Source organism: Ranitomeya variabilis, chromosome 4 (assembly GCF_051348905.1).
Source record: "Ranitomeya variabilis isolate aRanVar5 chromosome 4, aRanVar5.hap1, whole genome shotgun sequence".
Lineage (NCBI taxonomy): Eukaryota > Metazoa > Chordata > Amphibia > Anura > Dendrobatidae > Ranitomeya > Ranitomeya variabilis.
In genome coordinates this window covers 598,144,465-598,168,403 of record NC_135235.1, presented here as the reverse complement: position 1 = coordinate 598,168,403, position 23,939 = coordinate 598,144,465, and the positions used below count along the sequence as shown (strand labels likewise).

At 43.5% G+C, this 23,939-nt stretch overlaps 1 long non-coding RNA gene across 1 annotated transcript in view; it reads right to left on the bottom strand.

Annotated features, from left to right (window-relative positions):
• LOC143769213 (uncharacterized) overlaps positions 1-22,403 on the bottom strand; it is a 43,561-nt gene extending 21,158 nt beyond the window's left edge. Inside the window, exons 1-2 of the long non-coding RNA XR_013214270.1 lie at positions 22,373-22,403; positions 8,072-8,128 (exon numbers count right to left, since the gene is read on the bottom strand). This is a non-coding gene — a long non-coding RNA (uncharacterized LOC143769213). The remainder of the gene's footprint in view (positions 1-8,071; positions 8,129-22,372) is intronic.
• Positions 22,404-23,939: the final 1,536 nt, after the last annotated feature.

Below are 23,939 nucleotides of genomic sequence, written 5' to 3'. Positions count from 1 at the left end.
CAAAGCAAGATACAAGCCCCCCACAAATAATAACGGTGAGGTAAGAGGAAATGACAAACACAGAAATGAACCAGGTTCAGCAAAGAGAGGCCAGCTTACTAATAGCAGAATATAGCAAGATAACTTATCTGGTCAACAAAAACCCTATAAAAATCCACGCTGGAGATTCAAGAACCCCCGAACCGTCTAACGGTCCGGGGGGAGAACACCAGCCCCCTAGAGCTTCCAGCAAAGGTCAGGATACAGATTGGAACAAGCTGGACAAAAATACCAAACAAAACAAAAGCAAAAAGCAAAGAAGAAGACTTAGCTTGAAATACAGGAACCAGGATCATAGGACAAGAGCACAACAGATTAGCTCTGATTTCAACGATGCCAGGCATTGAACTGAAGGTCCAGGGAGCTTATATAGCAACGCCCCTGAACTAACGGCCCAGGTGAGGATATAGGAAAAAAGACAGAAGCTCCAGAGTCAAATCACTAATGACCACTAGAGGGAGCAAAAAGCAAAATCACAACAGTACCCCCCCCTTAGTGAGGGGTCACCAAACCCTCACCACGACCACCAGGGCGATCAGGACGAGCGGCGTGAAAGGCACGAACTAAATCGGCCGCATGAACATCAGAGGCGACCACCCAGAATTATCTTCCTGACCATAGCCCTTCCACTTGACCAGGTACTGAAGCCTCCGCCTGGAGAGACGAGAATCCAAGATCTTCTCCACCACGTACTCCAACTCGCCCTCAACCAACACCGGAGCAGGAGGCTCAGCAGAAGGAACCACAGGCACAACGTACCGCCGCAACAAGGACCTATGAAACACGTTGTGGATAGCAAACGACACAGGAAGATCCAGGCGAAAGGATACAGGATTAAGGATTTCCAATATCTTATAAGGACCAATAAAACGAGGTTTAAATTTGGGAGAGGAAACCTTCATAGGAACAAAGCGGGAAGAAAGCCACACCAAATCCCCAACACGTAGTCGGGGACCCACACCGCGGCGGCGGTTGGCAAAGCGCTGAGCCCTCTCCTGTGACAACTTCAAGTTGTCCACCACAAGATTCCAGATCCGCTGCAACCTATCCACCACAGAATCCACCCCAGGGCAGTCAGAAGGTTCCACATGACCCGAAGAAAAACGAGGGTGGAAACCAGAGTTGCAGAAAAACGGCGAAACCAAGGTGGCGGAACTAGCCCGATTATTAAGGGCAAACTCAGCCAACGGCAAGAAGGTCACCCAATCGTCCTGATCAGCAGAGACAAAACACCTCAAATAAGCCTCCAAAGTCTGATTAGTTCGCTCCGTCTGTCCATTAGTCTGAGGATGGAAAGCAGACGAAAACGACAAGTCAATGCCCATCCTACTACAAAAGGATCGCCAGAATCTGGAAACGAACTGGGATCCTCTGTCTGACACAATATTCTCAGGGATGCCGTGCAAACGAACCACGTTCTGGAAAAACACAGGAACCAGATCGGAAGAGGAAGGCAGCTTAGGCAAAGGAACCAAATGGACCATCTTGGAGAAGCGATCACATATCACCCAGATAACAGACATGCCTTGAGACACCGGAAGATCAGAAATGAAATCCATGGAGATATGTGTCCAAGGTCTCTTAGGGACAGGCAAGGGCAAGAGCAACCCGCTGGCACGAGAACAGCAAGGCTTAGCTCGAGCACAAGTCCCACAGGACTGTACAAATGACCGCACATCCCTAGACAAGGAAGGCCACCAAAAGGATCTGGCCACCAGATCTCTGGTGCCAAAAATTCCTGGGTGACCTGCCAACACCGAGGAATGAACCTCGGAAATGACTCTGCTGGTCCACTTATCAGGCACAAACAGTCTGTCAGGTGGACAAGAATCAGGCCTATCAGCCTGAAATCTCTGCAACACACGTCGCAGATCTGGAGAAATAGCTGACAAGATAATACCATCCTTAAGAATACCAACAGGTTCAGCGACTCCAGGAGCATCAGGCACAAAGCTCCTGGAAAGAGCATTGGCCTTCACATTTTTTGAACCTGGTAAATACGAGACAACAAAGTCAAAACGGGAGAAAAACAATGACCAGCGGGCCTGTCTAGGATTCAGGCGTTTAGCAGACTCGAGATACATCAGATTTTTGTGATCAGTCAAGACCACCACACGATGCTTAGCACCCTCGAGCCAATGACGCCACTCCTCAAATGCCCATTTCATGGCCAACAACTCCCGATTGCCCACATCATAATTTCGCTCCGCAGGCGAAAACTTCCTAGAGAAAAAGGCGCAAGGTCTCATAACAGAGCAACCAGGGCCTCTCTGCGACAAAACGGCCCCTGCTCCAATCTCTGAAGCATCCACCTCAACCTGAAAGGGAAGCGAGACATCAGGCTGGCACAAAACAGGCGCCGAAGTAAACCGACGTTTCAACTCCTGGAAAGCCTCCACGGCAGCAGGAGCCCAATTAACCACATCGGAGCCCTTCTTGGTCATATCCGTCAAAGGTTTCACAATGCTAGAAAAGTTAGCGATAAAACGACGGTAGAAGTTAGCGAAACCCAAGAACTTCTGAAGACTCTTAACTGACGAGGGCTGAGTCCAATCAAGAATAGCTCGGACCTTGACTGGGTCCATCTCCACAGCAGAAGGGGAAAAAATGAACCCCAAAAAGGGAACCTTCTGTACACCAAAAAGACACTTTGAGCCCTTGACAAACAAAGAATTTTCACGCAAAATTTTAAAGACCATCCTGACCTGCTCCACATGCGAGTCCCAATTATCAGAAAAAAACAGAATATCATCCAGATAAACGATCAAAAATTTATCCAGATAGTTCCGGAAAATGTCATGCATAAAGGACTGAAAAACTGAAGGGGCATTAGAGAGCCCAAAAGGCATCACCAAGTACTCAAAATGACCTTCGGGCGTATTGAATGCGGTTTTCCATTCATCCCCTTGCTTAATGCGCACAAGGTTGTACGCACCACGAAGGTCTATCTTGGTAAACCACTTGGCACCTTTAATCCGGGCAAACAAGTCAGACAACAGCGGCAAAGGATACTGAAATTTGACAGTGATCTTATTTAAAAGCCGATAGTCAATACAAGGCCTCAAAGATCCGTCCTTTTTAGCCACAAAAAAGAATCCCGCACCAAGAGGGGAAGAAGACGGACGGATGTGTCCTTTCTCCAGAGACTCCTTGATATATGAACGCATAGCGGTATGTTCAGGTATCGACAGATTAAACAGTCTTCCCTTAGGAAATTTACTGCCTGGAATCAAATCTATTACACAGTCACATTCCCTATGAGGAGGCAATGCACTGGACCTGGACTCGCTAAAGACATCCTGATAATCAGACAAATACTCCGGAACTTCCGAAGGCGTAGAAGAAGCAATAGACACAGGCAGGGAATCCTCATGAATACCACGACAGCCCCAACTAGACACTGACATAGCCTTCCAGTCAAGGACTGGATTATGGGTCTGTAACCATGGCAGCCCCAAAACAACCAAATCATGCATTTTATGTAGAACGAGAAAACGTATCACCTCGCGGTGTTCAGGAGTCATGCACATGGTAACCTGTGTCCAATACTGCGGTTTATTTTCTGCTAATGGCGTAGCATCAATACCCCTAAGAGGGATAGGATTTTCTAATGGTTCAAGAATAAAACCACAGCGCTTAGCAAATGAGAGATCCATAAGACTCAGGGCAGCACCTGAATCTACAAACGCCATGACAGGATAAGATGACAGTGAGCAAATCAAAGTTACAGACAGAATAAACTTAGGATGCAAATTACCAACGGTGACAGGACTAACAACCTTAGATATACGTTTAGAGCATGCTGAGATAACATGTGTAGAATCACCACAGTAGTAGCACAAGCCATTCCGGCGTCTATGAATTTTCCTCTCATTTCTAGTCAGGATTCTATCACATTGCATCAAATCAGGTGTCCGTTCAGACAACACCATGAGGGAATTTGCGGTTTTTCTATCACATTGCATCACATCAGGTGTCTGTTCAGACAACAACATGAGGGAATTTGCGGTTTTGCGCTCCCGCAACCGCCGGTCAATTTGAATAGCCAGGGACATGGTATCATTCAGACCTGTGGGAATGGGAAAACCCACCATAACATTCTTAATGGCCTCAGAAAGGCCATTTCTAAAATTAGCGGCCAGTGCACACTCGTTCCAATGTGTCAGCACGGACCATTTCCGAAATTTTTGGCAATACACCTCAGCCTCGTCCTGGCCCTGAGACATAGCCAGCAAGGCTTTCTCTGCCTGAATCTCAAGATTGGGTTCCTCATAAAGTAAACCGAGCGCCAGAAAAAACGCATCAATATCAGCCAATGCCGGATCTCCTGGCGCCAACGAAAAAGCCCAATCTTGAGGGTCACCCCGTAAGAATGAAATAACAATTTTTACTTGTTGAGCAGAGTCTCCAGACGAACAAGGTTTCAGGGACAAAAACAATTTACAATTATTCCTGAAATTCCTAAACTTAAATCGGTCTCCTGAAAACAGTTCAGGAATCGGAATCTTGGGTTCAGACCTAGGATTTCTGGTAACATAATCTTGTATACCCTGCACACGAGCGGCAAGCTGGTCCACACTTGTAATTAAGGTCTGGACATTCATGTCTGCAGCAAGCTTAAGCCACTCTGAGGTAAAGGGGAAAAGAAAAAAAAAAAAAAAAAATGAGAGAGGGAAAAAAAAACCCTCAAAATTTTCTTTCTTATAATCCCACTTCTGCAATGCATTAAACATTTAATACTGGCCTGGCATACTGTTATGACCCCAGTGGACAGGGTCTCAGAGGAACGTGTAAGTCTGCGAGATTCAAAAATCCAGCTCATAGGGCTGTGGTAACTGGGTTGACCAAATAGCTACTCCTAACGCCAACACTAGAAGTAGCCGGGGATCATGCCTACGGTGATCGCTAGATGACTCGCGCCAGCCGGAGAATCTAACTACCCCTAGGAGAAGAAAACAAGACCTCTCTTGCCTCCAGAGAAAGGGACCCCAAAGCAAGATACAAGCCCCCCACAAATAATAACGGTGAGGTAAGAGGAAATGACAAACACAGAAATGAACCAGGTTCAGCAAAGAGAGGCCAGCTTACTAATAGCAGAATATAGCAAGATAACTTATCTGGTCAACAAAAACCCTATAAAAATCCACGCTGGAGATTCAAGAACCCCCGAACCGTCTAACGGTCCGGGGGGAGAACACCAGCCCCCTAGAGCTTCCAGCAAAGGTCAGGATACAGATTGGAACAAGCTGGACAAAAATACCAAACAAAACAAAAGCAAAAAGCAAAGAAGAAGACTTAGCTTGAAATACAGGAACCAGGATCATAGGACAAGAGCACAACAGATTAGCTCTGATTTCAACGATGCCAGGCATTGAACTGAAGGTCCAGGGAGCTTATATAGCAACGCCCCTGAACTAACGGCCCAGGTGAGGATATAGGAAAAAAGACAGAAGCTCCAGAGTCAAATCACTAATGACCACTAGAGGGAGCAAAAAGCAAAATCACAACAGGAAACATCCAGAGCCACCGTGCACAGGCGTGTGCAGGAAATGGGCTACAGGTGCCGCATTCCCCAGGTAAAGCCACTTTTGAACCATAAACAGCGGCAGAAGCGCCTGACCTGGGCTACAGAGAAGCAGCACTGGACTGTTGCTAAGTGGTCCCAAGTACTTTTTTCTGATGAAAGCAAATTTTGCATGTCATTCGGAAATCAAGGTGCCAGAGTCTGGAGGAAGACTGGGGAGAAGGAAATGCCAAAATGCCTGAAGTCCAGTGTCAAGTACCCACAGTCAGTGATGGTGTGGGGTGCCATGTCAGCTGCTGGTGTTGGTCCACTGTGTTTCATCAAGGGCAGGGTCAATGCAGCTAGCTATCAGGAGATTTTGGAGCACTTCATGCTTCCATCGGCTGAAATGCTTTATGGAGATGAAGATTTCATTTTTCAGCACGACCTGGCATCTGCTCACAGTGCCAAAACCACTGGTAAATTGTTTACTGACCATGGTATTACTGTGCTCAATTGGCCTGCCAACTCTCCTGACCTGAACCCCATAGAGAATCTGTGGGATATTGTGAAGAGAAAGTTGAGAGACGCAAGACCCAACACTCTGGATGAGCTTAAGGCCGCTATTGAAGCATCCTGGGCCTCCATAACATCTCAGCAGTGTCACAGGCTGATTGCCTCCATGCCACGCCGCATTGAAGCAGTCATTTCTGCCAAAGGATTCCCGACCAAGTATTGAGTGCATAACTGAACATTATTATTTGATGTTTTTTTTGTTTGTTATTAAAAAACACTTTTATTTGATTGGACGGGTGAAATATGCTAATTTATTGAGACAGGTTTTTTTGGTTTTCAGGAGTTGTATGCCAAAATCATCAGTATTAAAACAATAAAAGACCTGACAAATTTCAGTTGGTGGATAATGAATCTATAATATATGAAAGTTTAATTGTAATCATTACATTATGGTAAATAATGAAATTTAACACTATATGCTAATTTTTTGAGAAGGACCTGTATATATATATATATATATATATATATATATATATATATATATATATATATATATATATATATATATATATATATATATATATATATATATATATATATATATATTCACAGTTCTGTGCAAAAGTTTTAGGAATGTGTGAAAAAAGTGCAGTAAAGTAAGAATGCTTTTAACAATAGAATGCCCATCTCATCAAAGATACAACCAATGTCATTAAGAATTATGTTTAGTGCAAGAAGAATTCATGTCATCCAGTCTGTCTGGGATTATATGTAGAGACAGATAGATTTGCACAAGTGATGTCCACAGAAGATCTGTGGTTCTTCTCCAAGGTGTTTGGAACAACCTCCCTGTGAGTTTTTTCAGTTTTTCTATTAGTGTACCTAGAAGAACTGATGAAGGCAAAGGTCGGTCACACCAAATACTGATTTAGATTTCTCGTTTGTTAATTCACTTTGCATTTTGTTAATGCATGCAAATAAACTATTAACACTTCTATTTTTGAGAGCATTCTTACTTTTACTCTGCAGCAGTTTCTCCAAACCTGCATAAAACTTTTTCACAGTATTGTATTTCTGCTTTTTTTCCTCCCCACCAAACCACGGCTGCTCTTTCTCATCCTGTATAGCCTTGTCCATTTCAGCTACTTTTTGGCTTTTTAGCCTTCACACATAGGAAACAGAAATGTTGAAAAGAATGGTGCCTCTTGACAAATAGAATGTATTAAGTAAACATGTGCCCAGAGGCTCCATGATCCAGAGCTGGAGACTGCACACCATACTAATCATTCATGTTCCTCCTCAGGTTGAGTGTGATGATGAATGCTCGTGGTATGTGCAACTGTGGCCATCTGGAGAGGAAGAGGAGAGGCCAACAATAAGCCATCAACACGAGCTGCAGGCAACAGAAAGCAAAGGCGGCAAACATTATTTCATTTTCATGTTCATAAGATGCCACAGGCCAGCAGAAAGAAGCTTCACAGCACATGGGGCCCAAGATGAAAATACCAGCTGAAAAATGACATGAAAAGCCATTATTGTAATAATAAACTCTAATTGTGAAGGATTGGGGAGCAGCTGGTCTGTGTCTGGTCATTGGGGTCTTCGGACTCCAACTGTATATGAATTTTGCTGCTATCAATCTGTTGTTTTGCAGACTCTTGTGGCCTCTTTCCTGCATTCTGGGGTCTCTAACCCAGTTATAAAATAAACTCCTCACACCACTGATCATTCTGATAACCTGAGATCTCATCCATTACTATATAATCTGTTCATCTGTCATCATTTTATACTCATTCTATAATTTCTCCCACCGGGGAGAACGTAGACAGAACTAAGCAGAGATAAGGCATAAAGATGAACTTTAAGTTGTAGAAAAACATTATAAATAATCTAAAAGGGAACTTGTCATCAGACCAACCCCATTACAATTAGATAATTATAGTAATTTGCTTCAGCCGGTAATTGTTGATGTTCAAAGGTGGGTCTATTCCAAAAGGCAGGAAATATACTCACCGTAGTATTTGGAGGATCAATAATCCAATTTTCTAATTATTATAGAAGTCTAATACCCTGTATATTAAAACATATATACAGTTAGGTTCAGAAATATTTGGACAGTGACACAGGTATTGGCATTTTATTTATTTAGCAAAACATATTCAAGATACAGTTATATAATCAATATGGGGTTAAAGTGCAGACTCCCCGCTTTAATTTGAGGGTATTTACATCCAAATTGGAGTAAGAGATTAGGAATTACAGCTCTTTAATATCCAACTGCCTCTTTGTAATGGGACCAAAAGTAATGAAAAATGATCTCAAAAGCTCTTTATTGGGCTGCATGAGTTATTCCTCCATTAATTCATCATAAATTATGCAGTTAAAAGGTCTGGAGCTGACTCCAGGTGTAACATTTGCACTTGGAAGTTGTTGTTGTGAACACACAATATGCGGTCAAAGGAGCTCTCAATGGAAGAGAAAAAGACTATCATTAGGATGAAAAATTAGGAGTGGTCAAATCAACAGATTAGCAGCTGCTCTCTTAGGGTATGTGCACACGCTGCGGATTCCATTGCGGAATTTTCCGCAGCGGAATTGATAAATCCGCAGTGCAAAACCGCTGCGTTTTTACTGCGGATTTATCACGGTTTCTAGTGCGGTTTCCGCTACGGGTTTACACCTGCAGTTTTCTATTGGAGCAGGTGTAAACCCGCAGCAGAATCCGCACAAAGAATTGACATGCTGCGGAATATAAACCTGCTGCGTTTCCGCACGTTTTTTTCCGTAGCATGTGCACTGCGGATTTTGTTTCCCATAGGTTTACATTGTACTGTAAACTCATGGGAAACCGCTGCGGACCCGCAGCTGCGGAAACGCTGCGGTTCCACAGCGAAATCCGCAGTGTGTGCACAAGCCCTTAGGCTATGTGCACATGTTGTGGATTTACTGCGGATCTGCAGCATTTTTTCCATGCAGAAACGCTGCAGAACTGCATGTGATTTACAGTACAAAGTAAATGAATGGTAAAATAAAAATGCTGTGCTAATGGAGCGGAAAATTCCTCACGGAATCTGCAGCGGATTAAAAAAAGGACCATGTCAATTCTTTGTGCGTTTCTGCAGCGTTTCTGCACCCATTCCATTATAGGAAAACACAGGGGTAAAAACACATAAAATCCACAGCAATTCTACAGGAAAAATCACAAAATCCGCATAAAAAAGTGCAGATTTTGACCTGCGCTTTCTGTGAAGAGATGCAGAATCCGCATGGAAAATTCCACAGGCATATCCACAACATGTGCACATAGCCTTAACCTGATGAATTTGTCTAGCAGAAATCTTCCATCTGCATGAACCCATCCATCCATGCACTGTATCAGTCGCAAATCTCTTCACAGTATGATGATCACACTTAAATATTCATGAAATATCTAATGTTTTCATATCTTGTCCAAGGCTTTCCACAATTTAATGCTTTTTGGTAGCAGAGATATCATTTTACTTTCCCATATTGCTTGAAACCTGTGGCTGATTAATAATGTGGAACGTCCTTCTTAAGTAGATTTCCTTTCATTGGGCTCTTAGAAATATCAAAGGAAGGGAATGGTGAATGTATAGACACACAAATATCTGAGTCAAATTAATAAGTTACTAATAGACAAAGTGTAAAAAGTATATACGTATATACTGTACAGACCAAAAGTTTGGACACACCTTCTCATTTAAAGATTTATCTGTATTTTCATGACTATGAGAATTGTACATTCACACTGAAGCTCATCAAGAGAATGCCAAGAGTGTGCAAAGCAGTCATCAAAGCAATAGGTGGCTACTTTGAAGAACCTAGAATATAAGACATAATTTCAGTTGTTTCACACTTTTTTGTTAAGTGTATAATTCCACATTTGTTAATTCATAGTTTTGATGCCTTCAGTGAGAATGTACAATTTTCATAGTCATGAAAATACAGAAAAATCTTTAAATGAGAAGGTGTGTCCAAACTTTTGGTCTGTACTGTATGTTCTATAATTAGCATATAAATGCTGAATTGTGAAGCAGAGTAGATCAGTCAGTAAGGAAACACAAAAACAAAAAGCAAAGTAAAAACTGATAATAAAGTTAATAAATGGTTAAATGAAAAAAGTTGTAAACTTTATTAATCAGGCATGATGTTGTGTAGTGGACATACAGTGGGGAAAAAAGTATTTAGTCAGCCACCAATTGTGCAACTTCTCCCACTTAAGAAGATGAGAGAGGCCTGAAATTTACAGCATAGGTAGACCACAACTATGAGAGTCAAAACAGAAAACAAATCCAGAAAATCACCTTGTCTGATTTGCCAAGACTAGTGATGAGCGAACGTGTTCACTCGAACCTGGTGTTCGATCGGACATTAGGGCGTTCGAAGGTGTTCGGTATTCGGCCGAACATCTCGCGGTACTCGAGTGAAATCTCGTTTTTGTTTTTCTCATTTTTGGCGGTTTTTCAAGGAGCCAATCATGTTAGGTGAGCCTTCTAAGCTACTAGCATGACGTAGGGACATGTACAAGACGAGAGCAGTGAGTGGCTGGCCAGATCAGGTGACCTGACCAGCCAATAGACTGCTTTCATTATGTTCGGTGCTTTCAGCCATTTGCAGTGTGAAAGAGCATAGGGACAGACGTGCTGGGGGGACTGGGAATTGATAGGGACTAGAGCAGGGACAAAGACCAGAATTAATCAGGCAGGCAGGGTGCAGAAATCAACAGCCCTTGTCAGGGCTAATCTACGTTTACTACTACTAGTCCTCTCTTGTATTTGCTGGCTAGCTGTGTGGCAGCTGGGACCAGGAGTGCAGCGGCCGCCATCTTAGCTGCGCACTCACTGTCTCAGTGCCAAGTCTCAATCTCAGTCTCCAAGTCAATCTTTATAGGCATTAGGCAGGGATCGTGTGTGCATTAGGCTGGGCTTTATAGTGCGGCGTCCGCCATTTTGGGCGAACGCCGCACTATTAGAATATCGGCTGCTGGATGTTCCTCAGACTCCATTTAGCCTCCAGCACACGCTGTCTGTAACCTCATTTGTGCTGCTGTCTGGGACTTGTAGTGCCTCAGACTCTAGCACACGCTGTAACCTCATTTGTGCTGCTGTCTGGGACTTGTAGTGCCTCAGACTCCAGCACACGCTGTAACCTCATTTGTGCTGCTGTCTGGGACTTGTAGTGCCTCAGACTCCGTAGAGTGGTACAGCACACGCTGTCACCTCATTTAATAATAATAATATTAATTAATAACAATAATTAATAAATTAAAAAAGGAAATATTTGCGGCCTAAAAATAAAACCGCATAAGATATAAAAATGCATTTTTGAGTGATACAGATATACCACACCTGGCCCAAAAATATTTGTTTAGCGTACACATAAGCACAGTGTACAGAATACGCAATTCTGCCACATATATAGTATATATATATATAGTATAGAATACCCTACATTCTAATCCAAGGTTTTGTGTGTCCAAAAAACCGCATTAGATAAAAATTGCATTTTTATAGCACGCCATATCTAATAGTTAAAGAAATAAAGGGTATTTGATGTGAAGAAATACCACAAATATAAACACAGTTTTATATCTGTTACTGGTACCCAAGTTTTGTGGTTCAAAAATACGCTCTGTATTTAGTGACTAGGCCTGTTGCCAGATTTGTGCACGCCATATCTAATAGTTAAAGAAATAAAGGGTATTTGATGTGAAGAAATACCACAAATATAAACACAGTTTTATATCTGTTACTGGTACCCAAGTTTTGTGGTTCAAAAATACGCTCTGTATTTAGTGACTAGGCCTGTTGCCAGATTTGTGCACGCCATATCTAATAGTTAAAGAAATAAAGGGTATTTGATGTGAAGAAATACCACAAATATAAACACAGTTTTATATCTGTTACTGGTACCCAAGTTTTGTGGTTCAAAAATACGCTCTGTATTTAGTGACTAGGCCTGTTGCCAGATTTGTGCACGCCATATCTAATAGTTAAAGAAATAAAGGGTATTTGATGTGAAGAAATACCACAAATATAAACACAGTTTTATATCTGTTACTGGTACCCAAGTTTTGTGGTTCAAAAATACGCTCTGTATTTAGTGACTAGGCCTGTTGCCAGATTTGTGCACGCCATATCTAATAGTTAAAGAAATAAAGGGTATTTGATGTGAAGAAATACCACAAATATAAACACAGTTTTATATCTGTTACTGGTACCCAAGTTTTGTGGTCCAAAAATAAGCTCTGTATTTAGTGACTAGGCCTGTGGCCAGTTTTGTGCACGCCATATCTAATAGTTACATAAAGAAGGGGTATTTGATCTGAAGAAATACCACAAATATAAAACACAGTTTTATATCTGTTACTGATACACATCAGTTTGCTGTAAACCAAGGTTTGGTTGTATAAAATACGCTCTTTACCGAATAGTCCTTTTTGCAACACGCAATATATCCTCTGTTTGGACAAATAGAGTGTATTTCACCTTCATAACTAGCTTTTCTAGCATAACCTTTACAATGGTGAACCCCAGGGGTAAGGGACGAGGACGAGGACGTGGTCGTGGGCGTCAAAGTGAGGTTGCAGGCAGAGGCCGTAGTCCTGGGCAGGGTGACACAGTACCTGCTTCTGATGGAGCACTGGAACGCCGCAGAGTACCCTTTTCTAGCTTCCTGTCCCAATTTACAGTGTCACGTGGCACACCCCTATTGGATCCCCAGCAGTGCGAACAGGTGATCAACTGGATAGCGGATAATGCATCCAGTAGTTTATCCACCGCCCAGTCTTCCACGCAGTCCACCAACGCTAGCCAAGGGAGTGGACCTCAGGATCTTTCAGCTCAACCTCCTCCCGCCCAGCCTGGCCCCTCCTTGGAAATTAGTGATTCAAATCCTGCATACTCCCAGGAACTGTTTTCCCAACCCTTCCTAGATTCACAAAGCACTGCTGAGCAGCAACCTGACCAGTGGGTCTGTCCCGATGCCCAAAATAGAGAGCTTTCCCAGTCTGTGGGTGATGAAAGTGGGGATTTACAAATAGTCTGTGGAGAGGTGTCTGAGGATGAGACACGGGTGTCAGACAGTGAGGTGCTTGTCAGTGCAGTAATTCCCAGGGGGGAGCAGGCTGATGAATGGGAGGAGGAGGAGCCGGTGGATGATGAGGTGACTGACCCCAGCTGGGTTGTTAGGCCTAGTCAAGAGAGTGCTTCGGAGGGGGAGGCAAGTGTAACATCAGAAAACGTTGCAAGAGGTAGACGTGCGACCAGAGGGAGAGGCAGGGCCAGAGTAATTTCATCAGACAGAGGTTCAACAAGTGAACCAGTTTGGTCGAGGCCTCGGTGTTCTAAAGTCTGGAGCTTCTTTAAAGAAAGTGAGGAGGACCGACGGACTGTGTTGTGCAACCTGTGCCACACCAAGCTCAGTAGGGGAGCCACCACTAGCAACCTAAGCACTACCAGCATGCGCAGGCATATGAGTGCTAAACACCCAACTCATTGGAATCAAGGCCGTTCACCTCCTTCTGGTCGCACCGCTGCTCCTTCCCCTGTGTCACATGCTGGCTCTGCCAGTAACTCCCCAGCCCAGGAGCCCGGCACCAGCGACTCCCGCCATGCAACCACCCCTGCACCTTCACCATCCCCCCCACAATCCACCAATGTGTCCCAGCGCAGTGTTCAGCTGTCTTTGCATGAAACATTTGAGCGCAAGCGCAAATATGCCTCCACCCACCCACATGCACAGGCCTTAAATGTCCACGTCTCCAAACTCCTGAGTTTGGAGATGCTGCCCTACAGGCTGGTGGAGACGGAGGCATTCCGCAACCTGATGGCGGTGGCTGCCCCTCGCTACTCCGTCCCAAGCCGCCACTATTTTTCTCGATGTGCCGTCCCAGCACTACACCAGCACGTGTCTCAGAACATCAACCGTGCCCTGACCAACGCGGTTACAGAAAAGGTCCACTTAACCACGGACACGTGGACCAGTGCTGGGGGGCAGGGACACTATATCTCCCTGACGGCACATTGGATTAATTTGGTTGAGGCTGGGACAGAGTCTGAACCGGGGTCAGCTCATGTGTTGCCCACACCCAGGATTGCGGGGCCTACCTCGGTGACTGTTTCCCAGGATTACTATACTTCTCCCCCCTCCTCCTCCTCCTCCTCCTCCTCCTCCACAAACACCACTTGTAAATTTCCATCCGTGGACACGCCACCTTCAGTCGGCAGCTGCAGTCGCAGCAGGACCGCAGTGGGCAAGCGCCAGCAGGCGGTGCTAAAACTGCTGAGCTTAGGTGACAAGAGGCACACTGCCCAGGAGCTGTTACAGGGCATGACGGCTCAGACGGATCTTTGGCTGGCGCCGCTGAACCTGAAAGCAGGCATGGTCGTGTGTGACAACGGGCGTAATCTGGTGGCGGCTCTGCAACTGGGCAGACTCACACACGTTCCATGCCTTGCCCACGTGTTCAATCTGGTGGTTCAGCGGTTCCTCAAGACCTACCCCAATCTGTCAGATTTGCTCACCAAGGTGAGACGCATCTGTGCCCATTTCCGCAAATCCACCACTGATGCTGCCACCCTGAGGGCAGTGCAACGGCGCTTACAACTGCCAGCTCACCGACTGTTGTGCGACGTGCCAACGAGATGGAATTCCACCCTACACATGTTAAACAGGGTTTACCAGCAGCGCAGAGCCATTGTAGACTGTCAGATGACCACTTCCACCAGAACCGGTAGTCAAGTTAGTCAGCTTCCTCAAATCTACAATGAGGAGTGGACGTGGATGTCTGATATATGTAAGGTGTTAAGCCACTTTGACGAGTCAACACTGATGGTCAGCGGGGATGACGCCATAATCAGCGTCACCATCCCGCTGCTTTGTCTGCTGAAAAAATCATTGCTCAGCATGAAGTCTGAGGCGCATCGATTGTCACAGGAGATGGGGGAAGAAGAGTTGACTGAGAGCCAGAACACCAGCCAGTCTGTTTCTCAGAGTGTAACTGAGGAGGGGGAGGAGGAAGATGAGGATGAAGAGGAGGAGACTGTGGGCGAGACTGAAGACGGTACCCATTCCCTCTTCTCAGTTCAGCGTGTTTGGGCTGAGGAGGAGGAGTTGGAGGAGGAGGAGGAGGAGGAAATGGAGAGTCGGCCTGTTGCGGAGGGGGAATTCTTACGTGTTGGGACTCTGGCGCACATGGCTGACTTCATGTTAGGCTGCCTTTCCCGTGACCCTCGCGTGAGAAAAATATTTTCCACCAGCGATTACTGGGTGTTCACCCTCTTGGACCCCCGGTACAAGCACAACTTTTCCACTCTAATTCCTATAGAGGAAAGGAGTATGAGACTGCATCAATACCAACTGGCCCTGGTGCACAAGCTGAAAATAGCCTTCCCATCTGACACCGCTAGCGGCAGAGGACGTGGTTCTGAGGGCCAACAAGCGAGGGAGAGGAGGGGAGCAGGCAGCTTGTCAAGCGCTGGCAGAGGATCAATCTCCAAGGCCTTTGCCAGTTTTATGTCACCCATGCAAGAGTATGCCACCAATCCACAGTCTAGACAGAGTAGAGGCGAGATTTACAGAAAGATGGTGAAGGACTACCTAGGTGACCATACCAACGTCCTGCATGATCACTCTGCTCCATACAACTACTGGGTTTCAAAGCTGGACACGTGGCCAGAACTGGCACTGTACGCCTTGGAGGTGCTGGCTTGCCCTGCCGCTAGCGTGTTGTCAGAGCGGGTCTTCAGTGCAGCTGGTGGCATCATCACCGATAAGCGTACACGCCTGTCAACTGACAGCGCTGACAGGCTGACGCTTATCAAGATGAATAAAGCATGGATTTCTACAGATTTCCACTCGCCACCGTGTTAAAGCAGCTCAAACTGAAGTCTGTCATGTCACCGTGCCACTCTCCGTGCTGACGCTGCTGACGCCTCCACATGCTGGGTCTTCGCTACCTCCAAACTATGTAATTGTGCCACTCTGTGGCCTCAATGTGTAAGGAATGATGCTGCTGCCGCCTCCTCAAGGGTCCGTCACCGTGCCACTCTCCGTGCTGACGCCTCCACATGCTGGGTCTTCGCTACCTCCAAACTATGTAAATGTGCCACTCTGTGGCCTCAATGTGAAAGGAATGATGCTGCTGCCGCCTCCTCAAGGGTCCGTCACCGTGCCACTCTCCGTGCTGACGCCTCCACATGCTGGGTCTTCGCTACCTCCAAACTATGTAATTGTGCCACTCTGTGGCCTCAATGTGTAAGGATTAAGGAATGATGCTGCTGCCGCCTCCTCAAGGGTCCGTCACCGTGCCACTCTCCGTGCTGACGCCTCCACATGCTGGGTCTTCGCTACCTCCAAACTATGTAATTGTGCCACTCTGTGGCCTCAATGTGTAAGGAATGATGCTGCTGCCGCCTCCTCAAGGGTCCGTCACTGTGCCGCTCTCCGGCCTGATGCTGCCTCCGCATGCCGTGCCCATAGCTGCCATGCTGTGTCAGGCTCAATTTCGGTGTGTTTCACCTGCTACCTCATCAAAGTGGGTCACTCTGTCACCACAAAGCTGTTGGCCATAATTTGGCGTAATGGTGCATTTGGGCAGCCTCAGAGGCAACTATGCATGCTGCCCCTGCTGTTTCCTGTCCATTCCAGTGTTGTTTCCATCATTTTCTGAGCTTCCCAGGTTTTTAGGCGACCTTCCCTGTGCAGAGCTTTGGTCCCGCTGAAAAATGTTCGAGTCTCCCATTGACTACAATGGGGTTCGTTATTCGAAACGAACACTCGAACATCGGGAGATGTTCGACTCGAACAACGAGCACCCGAACATTTTAGTGTTCGCTCATCACTAGCCAAGACTTATTTTGCAAATATTGGTGGAAAATAAGTATTTGGTCACATAAAAACATGCAAGATTTCTGGCTCTCATAGACCTGTAACTTCTTCTTTAAGATGCTCCTCTGTCCTCCACTCATTACCTGTAGTAATGGCACCTGTTTGAACTTGTTGGCAGTAAAAAAGACACCTGTCCACAACCTCAAACAGTCACACTCCAAACTCCACTATGGTGAAGACCAAAGAGCTGTAAAAGGACACCAGAAACATAATTGTAGCCCTGCACCAGGCTGGAAAGACAGATTATGCAATAGGCAACAACTTGCTGTGATGAAATCAACTGTGGGAGCAATAATAAGAAAATGGAAGACATACAAGGTCCACTGATAATCTCCCTTGATCTGGGGCTCCAAGCAAGATCTCACCCCATGGGGTCAAAATGATCACAAGAACAGTGAGTAAAAATCCCAGAACCACACGGGAGGACCTAGTGAATGACCAGCATAGAGCTGGGACCACCTTAACAAAGGCTACCATCAGTAACACACTACGCCACCAGGGACTCAGATCCTGCAGTGCCAGACATGTCCCCCTGCTTAAGCCAGTACATGTCTGGGTCCGTCTGACATTTGCTAGAGAGCATTTGGATTATCCAGAAGAGTATTGGGAGAATGTCATATGGTCTGATGAAATCAAAGTAAAACTGTTTGGTAGAAACAAAATTTGCCATGTTTGGAGGAGACAGAATGCTGAGTTGCATCTAAAGAACACCATACCTACTGTGACGCACGGGGATGGCAGCATCATGCTTTGGGGCTGGTTCTCTGCAAAGGGACCAGGACGACTGATCTGTGTACATGAAAGAATGAATGGGGCCATGTATCATGAGATTTTGAGTGCAAACCTCCTTCCATAAGCAAGGGCATTGAAGATGAAATGTGGATGGGTCTTTCAGCATGATAATGATGCCAAGCACACTGCGAGGGCAATGAAGGAGTGGCTTTGTAAGAAGCATATGGAGGTCCTGGAGTGGCCTAGCCAGTCTCCAGATCTCCACCCCATAGAAAACCTTTGGAGAGAGTTGAAAGTCCGTGCTGCCCAGCGACAGGCCCAAAACATCACTGTTCTAGAGGAGATCTGCATGGATGAACGGGCCAACATACCACCAACAGCGTGTGCCAACCTTGTGAAGACTTACAGAAAATGTTTGACCCCTGTCATTGCCATTTGCCAACAAAGGATATATAACAAAATATTGAGATGAACTTTTGTTAATGACCAAATACTTATTTTCCACCATAATTTGCAAAATAAATCTTGTCAAATCAGACAAGGTGATTTTCTGGATTTGTTTTCTCATTTTGACTCTCATAGTTTTGGTCTACCTGTGATGTCAATTACAGGCCTCTCTCATCTTTTTAAGTGGGAGAACTTGCACAATTGGTCGCTGACTAAATACTTTTTTTCCCCACTGTATATATCATGCATGAAACAGGTAACTGCATTCTCTTCAACATATTTATTAACGATCTGGTAGACGGTAAAATATTGATATTTGCAGATGATACAAAATTATGTAAATCAGTCAATACAAGAGAAGATAGTATTCTGCTACAGATGGATCTGGATAATTTGGAAACTTGGGCCAAGAAGTGGCAGATGCGGTTTAACAATGATAAATGTAAGGTTATACACATGGGAAGAGGGAAACAATGTCACCATTACACACTGAAGGTTTTGCTTCAGGTTTTGCACCAAATCTGCATTGTGTGCACGAAGCCTAACATTTTTAACAAGTTATTTGAGACTAATATAGCAATGAACTGAACCCAAGAAGATGTAATACCCTACGGATGAGCAACATAATACCGATAAATTTTGAACAAGTTTCTTGAGGGTTATATACCAATGAAATGTACTCCAGACCATGGAGTAGTCTATAGGTGAGCAAAATAATACCGATATATTTTTTAACAAGTTGTTTTAGGCTTATATAGCAACTAAATCTAACCAAGAATATGTAAAAGTCTATGGATGAGCAATATATTATACCAATCAATTTTTTAACAAGTTTTGAGGGTTACATACCAAAGAAATGTACACAAGAACACGTATTACTGTATGGATGGGTAATATAATACCGATACATTTTTGAATTTTTTTTAGAAGTTTAGATAGCAAAGAAATGCACCCAAGAAGACATAATACCCTATGGGTGAGCAATATAATACCGAATGTACCCAAGAAAACGTAATACTGTATGGCTTAGAAATGTAACATACCAAAATTGTGAAACTTTTTTTTGAGTGTTATATATCACAAAAATGTACAGCAGAACACGGAATAGTGTATGGGTAAGAAATGTAAACAAGCTAAGTTTTAAAAATGTGACAGAAAGCAGATAATACTCTATGGATGAGTAATCTAATCCAGAAATATATTTTTACACTTAATGTAAGTTTTACATACCACCATAATGTAACAAGAACCATGTTAAACTGTATAGATGAGTCACTAATTCCATTAAAAAAGTTTGAAAGTAAATGTTTTGAAAGTCTACTATAAGTACTTATACACTTATAAAGGCTTTGTAGAAAGTGCAAAGGTAGAGAAAAATAATAAGGAGGGTCATACATAGACCTCTGAAAGGAAACAACTGGAAGGACTCATTCAAAAATGTTATCCCCTTAATAACCAGAGTTATTTTTGGTTTTGCGTTTTCATTTTTTGCCCCCTTCTTCCCAGAGCCATAACTTTTCTATTTAATTGCCATGTGAGGGCTTGTTTTTTGCTAGACGAGTTGTACTTTTGAACAAAACCATTGGTTTTAACATATCGTATACTGGAAAACGGGAAAAATTCCAAGTGCGGTGAAATAGCAAAAAAAGTGCAATCCCACAGTTGTTTTTTGTTTTGTTTTTTACCATGTTCACTAAATGCTAAAACTGACCTGCCATTATGATTCTCCAGGTAATTATGAGTCCATAAACATGCATAGGTTCTTTTTTAGTTAAGTGGTGAAAAAAATTCCAAAGTTTGTTAAAAAAAAGACAGAAATAAAAGTGCCATTTTCCAATACCCGTAGCGTCTCTATTTTTTGTGATCTCAGGTTGGGTGAGGGCTTATTTTTTGCATGCCAACTGTTTTTAATGATGCCATTTTGGTGCAGATACAATCTTTTGATGCATTTTAATGCAATATTGCCGTGACCAAAAAAGGTAGTTCTGAAGTTTTGACTTTTTTTCTCTTTACGCCATTTAGCGATCGGATTAATTATTTTTTATATTGATAGATCGGGTGATTCTGAATGCGGCGATACCAAATATGTATATGTTTGATTTTATTGTTTTATTTTGAATGGGGTGAAAGGGGGGTGATTTGAACTTTTAGATTTTTTAAATTTTTTAAATATTTTTAAAAACATTTTTTTTAATTTTTGGCATGATTCAATACTCTACATGGGAGACTAGAAGCTGCCATAGCCCATCGCCTCTGCTACATACAGGCGATTATATTATCAGATCGCTTGTATGTAGCAGAATTGCTCACTTGCTATGAGTGCCGACCACCGATAGGCGCTCATAGCAATCCGGCAATTAAGACAATAGAGGTCTGCTGGAGACCTCTACTTGTCATGCCAACCAATCGGTGACCTGTGATCACGTGATGGGTCAGCCGGGCAGAATTTCTGGCTTGTCGGAAGCGTGCGATAAATGCTGCTGTCAGAGTTTGACAGCGGCATTTAACTAGTTAAGCGTTGCAGGTGGATCGCGATTAGAGGCACATGTCAACTGTTCAAAACAGCTGACATGTTCCGGGAAACATGTGGGCTTAGAGCTGGAGCCCACATCAAAGGGAGGGAGTCTGATATTGGCGTACATTTACGCCCAATGTTGGAAAGGTTTTAAAAGTGTGCGTGTTGTACTCCTACACTCATAAAGGCTTTGCACAAAGTACAAAGCCAGGAAACAATTATAAGCAAGGTAATACATTAATCCTCTTCAAGTGTCCGCTTCTTCTTCTCCTTCTTTTTGAGGCTGGGGGGACTGCCTCCACCTGCTTTCTGGAGCTCAATTTCAAGGAGCCTGAGCTGAAAGTGAGCCAACCTCAGGTAGTGCTGGAGCCCCCAACATATAGAAATTAGCAACAGTCCCCTGTGTCACTTTCACCTGAGAAATGTAGTGCAGCCAATTTTTTTTAAGGCTGTTTTGTAGTGTTCAAAAATATCACAGAAACTTACTCCAGACCACGCAATAGCGTATGAGAAATGTAATGCAGGTAACCTTTTAACTCTTTTTTGGAGTCTTAGATATCACAGAAATGTATCACAGAGCACGTGAAACTGTATGGCTAAGAAATTTAAGACTGCAACATTTTTTAATGCTTTTTTCAGTTTTATAGATCACAGGACATGTACCACAGGCCACAGAATACTGTATGGATGAGAACTGTAATCCAGCCAATTTTTTTAATGCTTTTTTGTAGTGTTAGATAATATCACAGATATTTACCCCAGATTATGGAATAGTGTATGGGTGAAAAATGTAATGCAGGTATTTTTTTAAATGCTTTTTGGAGTGTTAGATATGTACCACAGAACACATGACCTGTGATCACTACTCATAGGAGGGTGGATAAGGTACTCAAAACAGAGTGAGTGCAGGGCGCAGGTGCGAGATTATGGCACCACAATAGCACGTCACAGGGTAGTATGACTTATATGGGCAGTGGGTGGTATTATAGTGAACACCAGAGGCAGAGATGTCTTCCAGGAACTGCACGTCTCAGAGCCTGGAAGAAATCATTAACATAAAACATGAAAATTTTATTTCTCTACAAAATTAGACCGCAGCTATGAGGCATACAGGTTGGATTATTTTAACTTTCTATCACAATGCCCATAGTAATTGCTTAAAAGTGTCCAGGGGATGACAAATTCCCTTTAATTGGGCTCACATGGCAAACTAATTATCACAGGTGTTTGAAGCCGATTTCAGTGATCCAGTGAACCCTGAGACAGCCCCATCCATGAGTTTAATTGAAAAACAAAAAAATTACATTTTTATGACAGTTAAATCCAGTTTGTATAATAATTTGGAACTCGGTGTATAGTCATTTTTTTATCCTTAAATTGAAGCTAAAAAAATTCTCATATCCTCCCAACTCAGGAAGGGTAGGCACCCTGGGTTGGCACCCAGATACAAAAGCTAAAGACTATAACAACTTATCTTGAAACGATAAACCCTTACATGAAAACATAACTTTTAATTAGGTATACATATAAAATCTTAATACTAACCAGCAGAGATACGCAAATACATGTAAAGGGAACCTATCACTAGGTTTGGCCAATACGAGTTACGGCCATTGCCTTTCAGTGCTTATATACAGCATTCTATAATGCTGTATATAAGCCCCCGATACAACCTGTAAGAGAAGAAAAATAACTTTTATTATGCTCACCAGCAGGGCGGTCTTGTCCGATGTGTGTTGCTCTTCTTGGTCCTGCGCCTCCCATCTTCTAACGATCCCCGTCCTCCTGCTTGCTTCATGTGGATGACGTGTCCCTGCGTCATCCTCACAGGCTCCCTGGAATCACATTCCTGTGCAGACGTACTTATCTGCTCTGTTGAGGGAAGAGCAAAGTCAAGCAGTGCGCAGGCGCTGGGCCTCTCTGACCTTTCCTGGCGCCTGCACACTGCAGTACTTTGTCGTCCTGGTTTCACGTTCCACCAAGGACGACAGCTGCAAGGAGTTTGTATGTTCTCCCCGTGTTTGCGTGGGTTTCCTCCAGGTTCTCCATCTTCCTCCCACACTTCAAAGACTTACTAATAGGGAATTTAGATTGTGAGCCCCAATGGGGACAGTGAAGATAATGTCTGTAAACTGCTGGGGAAATTAACAGCGCTACTTAAGTGATTTAAATAAATAAAGATTAGAGAATAGTTTACTTGACATATGGATCACTTGATGGTCCCATGTCTTTCCTCAACTTATATAGCTATGTAACTGCTAAGAAGACAAATGTTTATTATTCGCTCACAGAAGGACGGATGTACATAGCACATCTCCAGGAGTGGAAATGAATACTGCTGAATAAAGCATAAGCCAGCGAATGATATATTCATGTAATAATGTGAGAATACAGACCCCCCTTCTATTGCTCCACCTACGCTGAGGAATACAGTTTTTCGCTCTCTTTTGCGGGATTGCCACAATGTTACCTTTCTGTTTCAATTGAATGACAAAACTGTACAATGGAATAAATGTTTCTACCATCTGCTCTGTCTTACATATCATCAATGGGCATTTGGACTTTGTAAATCACTTGACCTTTACAGGTCAGATAAATCACAAAAGGGAATTCTAGCTTTTGTCATTGGATTACCAGAATATTCAAGATATTTACGATAGATTTGTAAAGGGGTATCACTTGTGTTTCTCATTTCGTCTTCATTTTATACTATTTGATCACTGTTTTTTCTCTTTTTATGCCTGGTGAAATTGCAGAAGTCTTTACAGCAGCTACCTGGCGTTCAGTGCTGCTTTGTTTAATCAATATAATAAATAAGTTTCTTGTTCTGTTATCCCCATTTGTAATCTAGTTATTTTAGACTATTACTATAACCTTGGTGAATTATTTCTCAGAATTTCAATTTCGGTGTGCGGTTTATGAGTACAGGCAACAGCTCGCTGAGGTCTTTCAGTAATGCTATTATGAGGAAAGTGTTAGTGCATTGAGCTCTGAAGGTGTCAACTCGAATTCTGACATTACTGAGGCCTGAATAAACAGGGAAAGGTTGAGCAGAGCAGCCTTGTTCAGAGAGATATAAACCAGACAGGTTAACTGTGCACAATCTACAGTTATATGAAAAAGTTTGGGCACCCCTATTAATCTTAAGCTTAATGTTTTATAAAAATAGTTTTTTTTGCAACAGCTATTTCAGTTTCATATATCTAATAACTGTTGGACACAGCAATGTTTCTGCCTTGAAATGAGGTTTATTGTACTAACAGAAAATGTGCAATC